Here is a 14,931-nt window from a genome sequence, read left to right as displayed (position 1 = left end):
CAGTGAGCAATTAGAGGCGCCAGCCAGGAGTAAAGAAAATGAAAAGAAGCCACTGTTTTTTGTACATCTAAATTTTAGATGCATCAGATTGGGGGGTGGGGTGGGGGGATATAGTGACAGTCTTTTTGTACTGAGAATTTCTGTGGGGAGAGACTAGGCTGTCACCTCCAGGTAGGAGGCAGTCATGCAAAACCCCTGCCTGGAGGTAGTCACGATCCGTATTTTAGTTTCTAAGGAAAGAGATTCAGGCGGCTCCCTAATGAGAGGAGTCTGCAAATCAAAGATTTTTAGGCACAGCTCAACTGTCCACTGTCCTATCCTTAGCTTCACAGATGGCTCTGAATTTTATTCTAGAATTCCCTCTTCGCCCACCCCTTCCCCCACTATAACCCAAGGCAGGTCATTTCTTATTTCAGGATCCAGCTTTTATTCTTTTGCTCTGAGTCCCAGGTTCCAAAATGCAATTGAAAACACCTTTTTTTTTTCTAAGTGCAAAATGATTGTTAATGTATGCTGAATGTCCAGCACCTGACACAGCTAGGCCTGTGCTTGCCTGGAGGCTTGCAGGCTAGCCAGGAAAGGGAATGTTAAACTTACATTGAAGAAGAGCCCACCAGCCTTGAAACCCACCAACTCCAGAGGTGGGTCATTTATAAAGAATTTTATCAAAAACTCTAGAGTAAAGCACCATTGAAAGACATAAACGCTCATGAAAATGTGGCTTTCAGACCCCTTAGCTGTTGCTCTTAGCTTTATCAGTGCCCCAGTGGCAATGATGGGGATGAGCCAGTCCTATTAATCTTGAGTTCTGGGAAGACTCAGAGTCCACTCATGGAATTGTAAGCACCCAAGGACTCCCAGGCATCCAGGATGGGCCTTGTAGCACAGGCGTATCAAGTTCTCCTGAGTGGCTTGCCCAGAAGAGAGTTGGGATACCACCTTTGGCTCTGATCAATGCTTCTTCCAAGTGTTCTGAAGGTGTCCTATAGCAGAACGCCCGCTAGATGACTAGTTTTGGGGGTGAAGGTATGACAGGAGCAAGACTCCTACCTGGGATCACATTTGGCAAAATAAAAATGAGTATTTTAGGCAAGCTAGGTGTGAATGACAGTTTTGAACTAAAGTCAAAGTTTGACAGGTCTGCTGCAGCTCTGGAAACAAACTGTTTTTGGTAAATAATAATAGCTTTTATTTATTCTGTCTTTTATGTTGTTGTACCCAGTACCTGGATGGTAGTGGAACCTCAGTTAACCTTTGTTGAATGAATGAGGAAACCAACAAATGAATGCTCAGCGTTTTCTCTATATTATCCAATTTAATTGTCATGGTAACTCTATAAGGTAGCTCATACCAACATTTTACAAGTAAGGAAACAGGTTCAGGAAGATTAAATAACTTGCCTCATATTACCCAGCTAATGAGAGATGGGTCCAGGATTCAAACTCAGTTTGTTTGGTTCTACCTTCTTTTTAAGGTTAGACACTCAGCAGGGAATATAGAGTACAAGTTGGGAAGATTTGACTGTTTGTCTTCTAGCTTCATAATCTTCATTCCCAGGACCTCAGGTAATAGTTCTGCTTATATCAGAGGAGCTTCAAAAATATTATCTGAAGATAATACTGGGCATTTATTTGCTCAGAGGTTCTTAGCCTTACCCATTATTTTCAGGTCATTGTTTCAAGGACAGAACTATAATTTTGGCAGGAGTCAAAGCATGGATTTTTTTTTTTTTTAAAGAACAGATTTTCCTTTCAGTCCTGGAAGTGGCCAGGAGGGCTTGATGATACATAGGGACAGTGTGATAGGACAGAGGATGGCTATAAAAAATTCATGAGGCAAACACTATTGGAGAGGGAAGGGATTTTGGAGGTCACTGAACCCAGCCTTCCATGTGCATACTTACTTGCTTAAAGGCAAGACCTAACTGAATGTACCTGATCAGTGATGTGTAGCTATGGCACCCACACTTCTTATTACTCGAGTTCATTTCTTTCCTGTCTCACTCTCAAGGCCAATATGGTTTATTTCCTGAAGTTCTGCCTAACCAAACTACTGAGATATTATTTCCTTTGGAGGAGATTATGAGAGGATGTGTTTTTAATATCTAGTCCTTTCATTTTAGTGCAATCTTAAAGAAAAGGTACTGAGGATAAGCAGGAGAGAAGGCAGTCTCAGGCTTTAAACTCTAAACTGTTCTATAATCTCCCCCATTGCTTGTAAGGTGTACACATGTATACATTTTAAAACAATAGTTATACACATTACGATCTAGAGACAAGAAATCTTAAGTAATTATGTCCATTTTGGGGGGGCGTGGGGAAGGACTTTAGAGAACTGTTGACACCGTCAGATATGTGTTTTAACCTAAACCCAATCACCAAATTGTTCTTGAAGAGCAGCACTTTAATTTCAAAATCAAACACAAAATTTTACTGTCTGCTCAAGACCTGAAAAGGTAGGAAACATGACCAGTGGGAGATTTAAAGTAGAGATGGGGTTTCACCATGCTGGTCAGGCTGGTCTCAGGAGTTCGAGACCAGCCTGGCCAAACCTATCTCTACTAAAAATATAAAAATTAGCCAGGTGTGGTGGTGGGCACCTGTAATCCCAGCTACTCGGGAGGCTGAGACAGGAAAATTGCTCGAACCTGGGCGGTAGAGGTTGCAGTGAACCAAGATCGCGCCACTGCACTCCAGCCTGGACAATAAAGTGAGACTGTGTCTCAAACAAACAAACAAAAAATTGATATAAAAAAGCCAGGTATAGTGGCTTATGCCTATAATCCCAGTTACTTCGGAGGCTAAGGGAGGAGGATTGCTTGAGCCCGGGAGTTAGAGAGGCTGAACTATGATTGTGCCACTGTACTCCAGCCTGGACAACAGAATGAGGTGCCATCTCTAATTCATGAATTAATTAAAAAGTGATTTAAAATATGTTTCTTTGTTAGGGAATTTTAAAATTACAGAATTTAAAAAAATAACCTCAGACCTACAGATTAACATTTATCAATGAACTTGGGAAGATCAAGAGTGAAAATAACTGTGCTATGTGGGCTGATGAGAAATTTGATTATATAATGAGGACTGGCAAGGAAGTTCATGGATACTGGGTTCTGAAACCATATGGATATCACAAGCCAAAAATGACTGTGGAAGGAAGAATTTTATCTTTGAAGTAGCTTGTATCAGTTGATTTTAACAGACAGATCGTAGATTACTCCTCTGTTTTAGATAAGAAATCTGAGGAGGAAGAGTAGATGCAGTGGTCTGTGTGCCAGAATCATCATGTGGCATTTGCTGGGTTTATCACAGAGATGCTTCCTTCTTCACCCCATTAGGTGAAGGTCACCTGTATTGGAGATGGAGATAGTGATTGAGGAAGAGCGTAGGGGGCAGTCAGGAGAATTCACTGTCAGATCTGGCTCTGCTCACGGATTGCCAACTCCCCTTGGTAAATATTTAGAAAATGCCATAGTGTGTTTCCCTCTGTTGCTGCGTGTATTTCTTAATTCACAGCCAAGTGATCCAAATTCTTCCATTTTCAGCCAGCCTCAGCTGAATATCAAACCACCAGGGGATCCCTAGCCTTTATAGCTCACATAGTCTTAGAGGTGGTCATAGACAGAAAATGCTTCCTTAATGAATTGTCTGGCTGGCTTATCAAATTCCCAGACCACCTTTCATTTTTCTCTTTCCTTTTCCTGGTTGCAGGAAATATTACAAAGCCCTCTTCTTCCTACCTCAGCAAGCCCTTCTCAGGCTTTGCCATAATGTTTTATTTCCACATCATACCTGTGCAGACCTGCCTGAGGGTGGAATTACAAGGGCAATTAAAACTCAGCATATATCATGTGAGCAGTGGGGGCAAAAGTGGGCTTCCTTTCTTTCATTTGAATGTTATAAATTTAGCAAGTGAAAAGGCACAGGGCTGAAAAAAAAATAGGCTTTGCATTGAACCAGGCTCAGATCATCCAGGATATTTATGAAGAGAATAACGGCACCTTGATAGCTAAAGAACAATAATTGCTTCGAATTATAGTCAATTTAGGAGTTTCCACCATTGTGAAAACGAGAAGAAACTTGAATAATTCCGAAAATGAATACTTTGAAAATATTTTCCATTTGTACCAGACTTAAATATGGGCGTGTCTCACTTGAGAATGTACAGCAATTCAAATAAAACAAAGCATACTTTAAAGGCATAAATTATGTGGACCAGAAAGAAGTCTGTAACCTTATTCTGTCCCTCTTTTGAGTCCCAGCCTGTTTCTAGAAGAACCCTAGGAGTGGTCAATTAGCTTCATCTTCCAGTATATTTCCAGAAGAGTGGAAAAGCAAGAAAAGGTCTTTCATAATACTAACTTCGAGTCATAAGTCATAGAGAGTTAGAGGTAGAAAGGCCCGAGAAAGAATTGAGGTGTATTCAAAAAGAGCAGACATTGGGTGTCTACACTGTTATGTGCTGAAGACACACAAAGAGATCAGATGGAGAATCACTGATCTGGTGCGAAAATGGCCTTGCAAACAAGCAGTGATTCAACAGGATGCCTGAGAGAGAGGGTGTACAGGAGGAAACATCTCATTCAGGTTGGGGAATGAGAAGACCTTTGAAAGTGCCTAGGATTTCCGTAATGGAAGAAGGGAGGATGAGGGGGCCTGCGAGTGGGGGTTTAGGAAATTGCCCAGCACAGACAATAAAGCATGATTAGGTTAGGGGATGAAGCGTAGTTCCACATGGCAGAAGTGTGACCAGAAATGTGGCTGGGGTTCAGCCTGTGAAGAAGTTTGAGCCACTGGAAGTTTTTAAGTCATAAAGGGGTGTGATGAAATCTTTGTTGACAAAGCTCACCAGTGGCAGTGAAGAGAAAGTGAATTAGATCCCAGCCAGTACAAGATGATGATCACAGATAACTATAGTCCACTCAATTTTCAGCATGCCTTTGTCTACACGTCATCTTATTTTATCTTATGATGAGCATGTGAAGGGAAGATCTGATTATTCCTGGTTTCCAGTTACAAAACAGGATTAGAAATGTACATTTATATACTCAATGTCCCTCTAGTAGTTTATTCCAAAACCTGACTTTGACCCAGTTGCCTAGTTCTGAGGCTGGGGCTGTTTCCAGGTCTTCTCAGTGGAGTAATTGAATATTCTGGGCCTTCTGGTTGAGACTGCGGTTGCTTTTTTTCTTCAGCAGAATATTCCACATAAGTTCATTGGTTCTGGAGAGAAGACACTTGTTAATGGTATTACCCTTTACCATAGCCACAGAACCTCAAGAATGGCCCTCCAGAGTATGCACAGATGCTGTTCCAAAGCATGAATTAATGGATTCTCAGTAGCATGCCATAGATAAATGAAGGGTTCATCTGCCCGTTAATTGATGTTTTGGGTTTTTCATTCCTTTACCCCAAATTTACTGGACATTATTGTGCTTATGCTTCATTTTGGACTTCAGCAGCCTCTTTTTGTCCAGTGATCTTGAGGGCCTTGATTTGTATGTCAGTCTTCAACAAATATTTACTGAGCTCTCATTTAATTTGCCAGACATGCTGTAGGCCCAGGGAATGTAACAGTGAATGTGGCAAAAATGTCTGATGTCGTAGAGTGCACATTGTAGTTGGGGGAGAGAGGAACTAAATGACAAGCAACAGACAGAAATATATATTGTAATTTCAAGTGCTAAAAAGAAAAATAAAGCAATATGAAGGGAAAGAAGGGTGGTTCTACTATTTCAGGTAGGGTGGTTGGGAAAACACTATCTGATGGGGCTTCATTTGGGCTGAGACTCAAATGAAGTGGGGAGAGAGGCATGGGATGTTTGGGAGAAGAGATTCAGGTTGAGTGGTAGTCTGTTCTCACACTCCTAATGAAGACGTACCAGAGACTGAGTAATTTATAAAGGAAAGAGGTTTAATTGAATCACAGTTCAGCATGGCTGGGGATGCCTCACAATCATGGCAGAAGGCAAAGGAGGAGCAAAGGCATGTCATACATGGTGGCAGGCGCGTGTTCAGGGGAACTGCCCTTTATAAAACCATCAAATCTCATGAGACTTATTCACTATCACGAGAACAGCACAGGAAAACCCACCCCCGTGATTCAGTTACCTCCCACCGGGTCCCTCCCACGACATGCAGGGATTATGGGAGCCGCAATTCAAGATGAGATTTGGGTGGGGACACAGACAAACCATACCAAATGGGAAGCCCCCAACGTGGGGCCACTGCTGTGTCCAAGCAATAGCAAAGAGGCCAGTGTGGCGTGAGTGCAGGGTGTCATGGGGAGAGCTGACCACAGTGCCGGAGAGAAAACCGGGTCTCGATGGTGCAGGCTTTGTGACCTTTGAGTTTTAGCCCAAGTGTCATAGGAAGCCACTGGAAGTTGTGGGCAGGGGAGTGACTTGTTCAGATTTGTGTCTCAAGCAGATCTTTCTGGCTGCCCTAAGGAGGATTGATTGTGGGGCACAAGAGTGGAGGCAAGGAGTCCCATGAAAGCTACTGCGGTGGTTCAGGACTGAGAGGATGGATCAGGATGATAGTGCTGGTGAGATGCAGTTGGATTCTGAGTATAGAGATTAAGAGATTTGGATATAGAGGATGAGAGAAAAAGAATAAGATGATTCCATTGTTTTTGGCCTAAACAACTGGATGAACAAAAAGGTCGTTTACTGAGATGGTGATGTATTTTATCAAATGTACCATGGGCTATTTTTTTTTAATTTCTGTTTTTGTCGAGGTGTTGACTTGGAATAGTCTCGGCAGACTTTTCATTTAAATACACCAAAAAGGAGATGTTTTTATTTTGGGATGATTCATGACATCTGTTTGAAGCGAAGCTTTAGATGTGCTGTGTACTTTGTACTGTTACTTTTAGATCAGTCCCACAACGTTTATACTATGTGATGGAGATTAAGATATGGGAGAAACAAGATTGAAATATATTTCACTTTATTTTTAGAAATGTTTTGAATTGGCTGGTTAAAGCCCAAATATTTTTTGATGCTTCCTGGTTGTCATATTTAAAAAATTTTTAAATTATAAAATAAATTCATGTACGTGGTTAAAACATATATTCATATTATACAAGGGTATACAATGAAGAGTAAAAGTCTTCTCCTAACTTCAGCCCTATTTCTAAGAAGGTACCACTGTCAACAGTTTCCATGTATGCTTTGAGAAGAATTCCATTCATGTTCAAGCATTTGGCCTGATACATTTTAAAGTCATAGCTTTAAGCTAGCAGCACCACGTGTTTGGTTTCAGATTTAGTAGACTTTGTAGTCACCTTGGTAGCCCTCAAGTTAAGCGACCTGGAGTCCACTTTCTATCAACTAAGGATCTCCCTCTCCAAACCATCCCACACCGAACCACTGTGTTCATCATATAACACCCCTTCTCAAAAGCCACCAGTGGTTCTTCTCTGGGTAGAGGTAGAAATCCAAACTCATAAAGTTGGCTTTTAAGAGCCATTGTATTCTGGCACCAGTCTCTTTTATTCTACTCTTTTACCACTTTCCATCACAAACCCTCTACTTAAACTATGTTTGTCCACTTCTGCTTACTGAGTGCTGAACATTTCTCCCAGATTTGGAGTGTTTTCCATCAGAACCTGGGTTCGAGGCTGTGTCTTCGTCCTGGAACACTCCACTCCACAGTAATCTCTCCCTTCTTCAAACTTGCTAAATTAGGGCTAGATACATGCACCCTATTTGAACATAATCACAAATTCTTTTATTATTATTAACTTTCTTTGTATATGTGTATTATTTGCTCAAATATATGCGACATAAATTTTACCATTTTAACCATTTTTAAGTGTACATACAGTTCAGTGGCATAAGCACATTCACATTGCTGTGCAGCCATCACCATCATCCCTCCCCATCATCATGAAAAAGATGGACTTTTTTCATCTTCCAAAACGCAAGCACTGTGTCCACTAAACACTAACTCTCCATTCCCTCTCCCTCCATCTGTCTATGGACACTTGGGTTGCTTCTACTCTTGCCTATTGTGAATAATGCTGCTGTGAACATGGGTGGGCAGATATCTCCTTGAGACCTTGCTTTCACTTCTTTTGGACATATACCTAGATGTGAAATTGCTGGATCACATAGTAATTCTATTTATAATCTTCTAAGGAACCCGTCCATGCAATTTTAATATTTCCCGTTGGTATTTAACATCTCCAAAGGGAAGGGCAAAAATTTATTATCCTCATTTTGGGGGCCAAACTGAACTTGAGAAGTGTTTATTTGAGAACACTGTCTTTGTGTGATAGTTCGTCATCATAGTTCTTGAATTTGTTCATTTATTAGTGTGCCTATTTTTAGATTGTAGACTTTTAGAGGACAGGCAGGAGATGTTTAATTTGCTTTGTAGAGCATGTAGCCCAAGCTCAGGTGGGGAAGGGTGTAAATATTATGCAATGTTTTATTTCAGCTAAAAAATCTCCTTGAGCTGGATGACAAGAGTCTGGGTTGCTTCCAGCTCCTTTCCTCTTGCTGTTTGCCCTTGGGCGAAGAACTTCCTCTTTCTCTGACTTTTTTTTTCAGGGCTTTTTGTGTTTGTGATTGTGATGGTGCCTTAACATTTATTATTATCCTTAAAATTTTCCTTGTGGATTCCTCTGTAAAACTTACATGTTACCTTCTCTTTGTAACCTTGCCTGACAGCCCCTCTTCCTTACCAGGTCCTGGGGTAGCGCTGATTGCTTCCTCCTTTGTATTTTTACAGTACCCTTTTCACTCCTTTCTTACAGGTGGATCATCTTGTTTTGTAATTGTCAACTTGCCTTCTACACTGTTAGTTCAAGCTTCTTGCAATGGGGAACTGAGTCTCATGCTTAAAAACAAAACAAAACCTCTGCACCTAGAGCCATGTTTTATACATGGAGGGGAGTGGCTCAGAAATATTTGTTGATTAAAAAATTAGGCTGGAAACATCAGCTCATGTCTATAATCCCAGCACTTTAGGAGGCTGAGGTGGGCAGATCGCTTGAGCCCAGGAGTCTGAGACCAGCCTGGACAACATAGCAAGACCTGTCTCTACAAAAATTAAAAAAAAAAAAAAAAAAAAAAGCACGGCATCATGGCACGTGCCTGTAGTTCCAGCTACTCAGGAGGCTAAGGTGGGAGAATCACGTGAGCCCAGGAAGTTGAGGCTGCAGTGAGCCGTGATTGTGCCACTACATTCCAGCCTGGGTGACAGAGTGAGACCATGTCTCAAAAAAAAAAAAAAAGAAAAAAAAATTTTTTAAATCTGACCAAGCACAGTGGCTCACACCTGTAGTCCCAGCTGTTTAGGAGGCTGAGGCCAGAGGATTGCTTGAGCCCAGGAGTTCAAGGCTGCAGTGAGCTACGATCATGCCACTGAACTCCAGCCTGGACTGCAAAGTGAGACCCCATCTCAAAATAAATATATTAATTAAAAATTTAAAAAAGAATAAAGAATCATGTGGCCAGTTAGCTCAGTTGGTTAGAGTGTGGAGCTCATAAAAAATTAAAGAATGAATGTTTGAAATTACACGTAACTAAGTTCATATAATTTTAACTTGGATACAAGGCATTGTTATGCTAATGAGTTTATTATAACAGTAAGTCAACATTTATTGAGAAAGTTATGTGGTAAGCACTATGCTGAGAGTTTTCGTGTGTATTTATTATTTACAATCAGACTTGGAAAAGTTAACTTACCCATGAATACCCACCGAGTAAGGTAATAGCTGGACTTGAACCCATGTGTGTTTATTCTAGAGTGTTTGCTTTGAACCACTGTGCCTGCTCATATTGGGGTGGAAGCCAACACTACATGACTCTTAATTCTCAGCGTTTCTTTTTTTTTTTTTAATCCTGCATCTTTAATGGTTTGAAATTACAGAGGTAATTAGTTGCATACCTTTATATATTGCTTTATATTTGCAATGACTAAACCTAATAGACTTGAATCCCCTTATTAGCTTTTAATAAATAATTAATGTTCTGAATCCTACTTCCAATGTAGTTATTTGACATCTGAGGATGGAGATGCTAATTAGTACTGCACAATATACCCACTCTCATAAGGCAGCTGTACCAAAACCGCTTTAGAAAAGGTCGGAATTATTGTCAAATGCAATAGCCTCCTTCCATACCCGAGGTTTCCAACTTCTCCACAACATTTGACCAGTCTCCTATTGAACCTCTGCCTTCTCTGGGCTTCTGTGACCTGGGCCCTCCTTTTTTCCCTCCTAGCTTGTTTACCACTGCTGCTGCATTTGCTGCTGTTCCTTCCTCTCTGCCAGCTTTTACTTGTTGGGATTGCCAGTAGGTCTGAATCTTTATCTCTAGTCTGACCTCCTCCTCAGTCCCAGATCAGCTTCACAGCAGTCTGCTGCTGTCCTTATTTGCTTCTGTAGAGATGTCTCAAGCTCACCATGTCATCCTGGGACTTCTCGCCTCCCTTCTTCACTCCAAATCTGCTTTTCTGCCTTGTTTTTTTTTATAGCTAGGTTCATGTTGTCACCATCCCCCCAAGTAAGAATCTCACACCATTTTTGGTCTTTCTTTTCCCCCCCATACTTCCACATCTACTTGGCTGCTTGTTTTTCCTCTAAAATTTTCAAATTAGTTTCTTTCAATTTCCACTGTCACTATTCTTATGTTTGAATAATAATTGGCCTTTAGGCCTTCAGTCTCTACCTTTCTAACCCATGCCACACCCTGACCTCAGAATTATTTTTAAAAACCTAAGTCTGACTGAGTCATTCTACTGCTTTAAAACCCTCAATGGTTCCCCATTGCCCCAAAATGAAGTGTAAAGGGGCAGGCACGGGCCTCCACAATCTGTTCCGACCTCTCTTCTTAGCTTTATTCCTTCTCCATTATCTTGCCTTGGATGCTTGGGACTTGCTCAACTTCAGGCTCATTTTCCTGCCTCCATGACTTTGCTGCCACTTTTTCTGTGCCTAAAATCTTTCTTCTCTTTCCTCAGCCATGAACTCTTTTTTTTTTATTATTTGAGACAGAGTCACCCTGTTGCCCAGGCCGGAGGGCTGGAGTACAGTGGCATGATCTCGGCTCACTACAGCCTCCACCTTCCAGGTTCAAGTGATTCTCCTGCCTCAGCCTCCCGAGTAGCTGGGATTACAGGTGCCCGCCACCATGCCCGGGTAATTTTTGTATTTTTAGTACAGACAGGGTTTCGCCATGTTGGCCAGGCTGGTCTCGAACTCCTGACCTCAGGTGATGTGCCCGCCTCGGTCTCCCAAAGTGCTGGGATTACAGGCATAAGCCTCTGCACCCAGCACAGCCATGAACTCTTACACATATATGCCTTAAGACCCCCATCAGCTATAACCCCTTTTTGAAGCTCTCCTGAAACTTCTTTCCCTCTTCTGTGACCCCAGAAGACACACATTTCTTCCTCTTTTGCTTCCACGCTGTAGCCTGGCTGGTCATGGACAGACCTGACTCACCTCTAGATTATGAGTTCCTTGAGGAAGAGACAGTGTCTGATGTCCTTGGGGATACTCGTGCCCAACTCAGGGCCTGGCTTAAGTGCAGTGCTCAAGAAACAAGTTGAATTGGGTGATAGAGGGAGGTTTCAAGAATATTAGGCACTGTAAATAATCCAGAAGTTAATGACCTATAGAAGATTATGAAGAGGGGCTAATGGAAGACACTATGGATGGGACGGAGGTGAGGAGGGAAGAGGATTGCTTCAGACTTGAGTGGAGGCTGTCTTCCACCTCTATATTCTCCACTGTTTCCCATTTATCGGAGGAACAAGTAACGGCTGATTTTAACTTACATCGTCAGATATGTCTATTGCTAGAAAAATTTATTCATCCAGAATACAGTCACTCCCACCTCATTTTTCAGTGAATGTTTGAAGCTGACCCTCAGAATGCAGCTATGAAAGGCTCTTTGAGTGGGCGTTTCAGATCCATGGACACAAGATTTGTTTCATAACAATAAAGAGTTAAGAAAAGCACTTCAGAAAAAAAAGACTGAAAATTCCTGTATAGAGGTTTTATTTTTCTGGGTACAGTTAATCTGTTTATTGTTTGTCCTTAAGGCGTGTCAAAGTAGGAACTACCTTGTAATATATTACAGTATTTTTTGGTTGGCTTGTTCTGCCCTCATTTCTGCCTTACCCGGACAAAAAGTGAGCCTCACGAATGGCTGGACTCACCCGAATTCTGCTTGCTCAGGCCTCTGAGCATGTTTTGTTCCTTTCAACAAAACTCTCTGTCATGGATGCACTCCCACTGCAATCCAGCCGCTCTCTTCTCCTGCTTCGTCCTGCATCCAGTGACTGACAGGAGCTGGTATTTAACTTCCAGAGGCGGTGAGTGGAGCTACGAGGCCTCTGAGTATGTGGTGGGGTCTGAGATGAGCTGATAAGCGGAAGGCCCTCAAAGGCCTTGGCAAGATGTGCCTGGGATAAAGAAGGGCAGGGGACAAAGTTAGGCCTTGTGAGGGGGACCTGAGGGCAGCGAGACAGAGGAACGGGCTTGGCCAAGACAACTGAAGACCCCATTGAGCTCTGACGGGTGTCCTGAGGCCAGCGATAAGCAGACAACAGTCAGCAAACTCAATGGAGAGCTGACAGTGAGGGTGGGATAAACAACTAGCAGCTTCTAGAAGCTCTGGAATGTCATGAATGCTAGTGATCATCACCCCATCTCGAGGATTACTAGGTGCCATAGTGAAGGTCACCAGTAGGCTGACTACTAGTTAGTTGCCTCACTGCATGCTCTTCGAGTGAACAGTCTTATTCATTTCATAGATGTTTTACTTTGTGGTATTTTAGCCACTCCATGGTCTCTGTTTTTCTCATTTAAAATCCAGGTTGCTGCTTGTAGAGTCAGTAGAGCAGGCTCTGCCTTTCTCTGCAAGGTGGGTGTTTACATTCTGTAACCGCTTTCTGGAACTGTTGGGAAATCCTGATGCCCAAATGTTCAACCTAAAGTTGACGCAGGAGGGTTCTTCACTGTGTGAAGTGATGGGAGGAATGAAGGTGTTTGCAGGTATGGGGAGTGAAGTAAGATAGTAGAATCAAAGCAGCTGCTCTGGGAGAGGAAGCCAGTACCCTCTGCAAGGCAGAGACCTATACCTGTGAGGGCAAACTGGGTCACTTGTGTTTCAAAGCTGTGCGAAGTCACTTTGCCCAGGAGACTGAAAGAGTACTCCATGGATCCAGGCTAGCCAGGCCCTTCTTACCATGGTCGCTGGTGAGCCCAGTGGGTGCATGGTAGAGTTGGTACTCAGTACAGTGTCCTCAATGTAGCAACTCCACTGGCAGCCTCGGTTTAGCTGCTCTCACCGCATCTGACCCAGAAAATGCTCAGAAAATGACTGCAGTGAAACGCATCTTCAAGGTGAAGCTTTCAGTCCAGGTGGGGGAGGGATGCGGAGTTGATCCCAAGGGTTCAATACTTCTAAATATGCTGGGAGTGAGCTTTGTTTATGCTCTGACCCAGAGGAAGTCACTTTACATCTCACCCTGCTTCTACCAGCGTAGAGTGCCTTCTGCTTGTTTTGCATAAGCTGTGTGCCTCCTCTGCAGAAGAGGCACAGAATGAATTGGGAGCTATGAAACTCCTGGCAGTCATAATTATTTGTGAGCAGCAGAGTCTGGTGAGCAGTGTATTTTGTTGGCAAGTGATCACTACAGTCTATACTTGGTTTCTCTGTCTGTAAGACGATGGGAATGCTTTCTCACTGAAATGTGAAGGGGGTCAAAATGAAATCGTGTATACATTGTCCTTTCTCTAAGACCTGATGCTTAAAGCATCAAGACTCATCAAAGAGAGATGTTATATAGATAAAATCTACTCCAAGCATCTTGCAAACATTATCTAATGGAAATTGTCCTTGAAGAGCATCTTGTTCAGCTCCCTTATTTTACCAATAAAGGAGATCCAGAGGGGAGTGATTGGCATGAGCTTGCATAGTCAGTGCAGGACTCTTGAGTGAAACCCTGGTCTCCTGATCCATGGCCCAGACCTTCTTTCCTGCCTGTATCTCTCCTTCCCTCTCCTTCTTCATCTTCTATAACTTTTTAAAAACCAGTTTTTAGAAATTATAACGTGAACATGTTATTTTTACCCAGGGTAAAAATAATTCAGACAGTACGAAAGAGTATAAATGGCACTCCTAGACTTATTACTGCAGAAGAGGCCCAGGTAACAACTATTAACAATTTCTTGTCTATTCTCTAGAGATTTTCCAGGCACATATAGACATATACACATAGATACAGATATGTGTTTGTGTAGGTATATATATGTATCTCTGTGTATGCTGTGGTCATTTATTTTTTCATACTACATTGTAACTTGTCCTTTTGACTTAATGATGAAACACCTTGGATGTCTTTCCATATTAGGACATAGAGGTTGACCTCTTTCATTTTTCTGTTTTTGAGATGGGGTCTTGCTCTGTTGCCCAGGCTGAAGCGCAGTGATGCAATCATAGCTCACTGCATCCCTGAACTCCTGGGCTCAAGTGATTTTTCTGCCTCAGCCTCTTATGTAGCTAGGACTACAGGCATGCACCACCACACCTGGCCTTTTTTTTAAGAGATGAAGTCTCATTATGTTGCCCAGGCTTGTCTTGAACTCCTGGGCTCAAGTGATCCTCCCGCCTTGGCCTCCCAAAGTGTTGGGATTACAGGCATGAGCTACCATGCCTGGCCTGACCTATTTCATTCTTATCAGCTGTGTAATATCTTATGCTCCTTCTATTTCTTCATGATGAGTTTCAGAATTATAAGCAGCACCATGGAATTTGAATCCTGAATTCATGATGCCAAAGTAATAATATGAGAAATCTGAGACTCTGCTTCTATTTGCTGATGCTATGTACTTATGGGCCCCTGTCATATGCCAGCTGCCATGCTAGGGCTTCAAATACCTTCACTCATTTAATTCTCACAATAGTCC

The 14,931-nt window shown here is 42.3% G+C and overlaps 1 protein-coding gene across 2 annotated transcripts in view; it reads left to right on the top strand.

Moving 5' to 3' along the window:
- SPTB (spectrin beta, erythrocytic) overlaps window positions 1-14,931 on the top strand; it is a 133,774-nt gene that overhangs the window by 1,130 nt on the left and 117,713 nt on the right. The window lies entirely within an intron of this gene.

The sequence above is a fragment of the Gorilla gorilla genome, chromosome 15 (genome assembly GCF_029281585.2).
Source record: "Gorilla gorilla gorilla isolate KB3781 chromosome 15, NHGRI_mGorGor1-v2.1_pri, whole genome shotgun sequence".
NCBI lineage: Eukaryota > Metazoa > Chordata > Mammalia > Primates > Hominidae > Gorilla > Gorilla gorilla.
The sequence above is the reverse complement of the archived record's forward strand: the minus strand, read 5'-3'. Positions and strand labels throughout refer to the sequence as shown.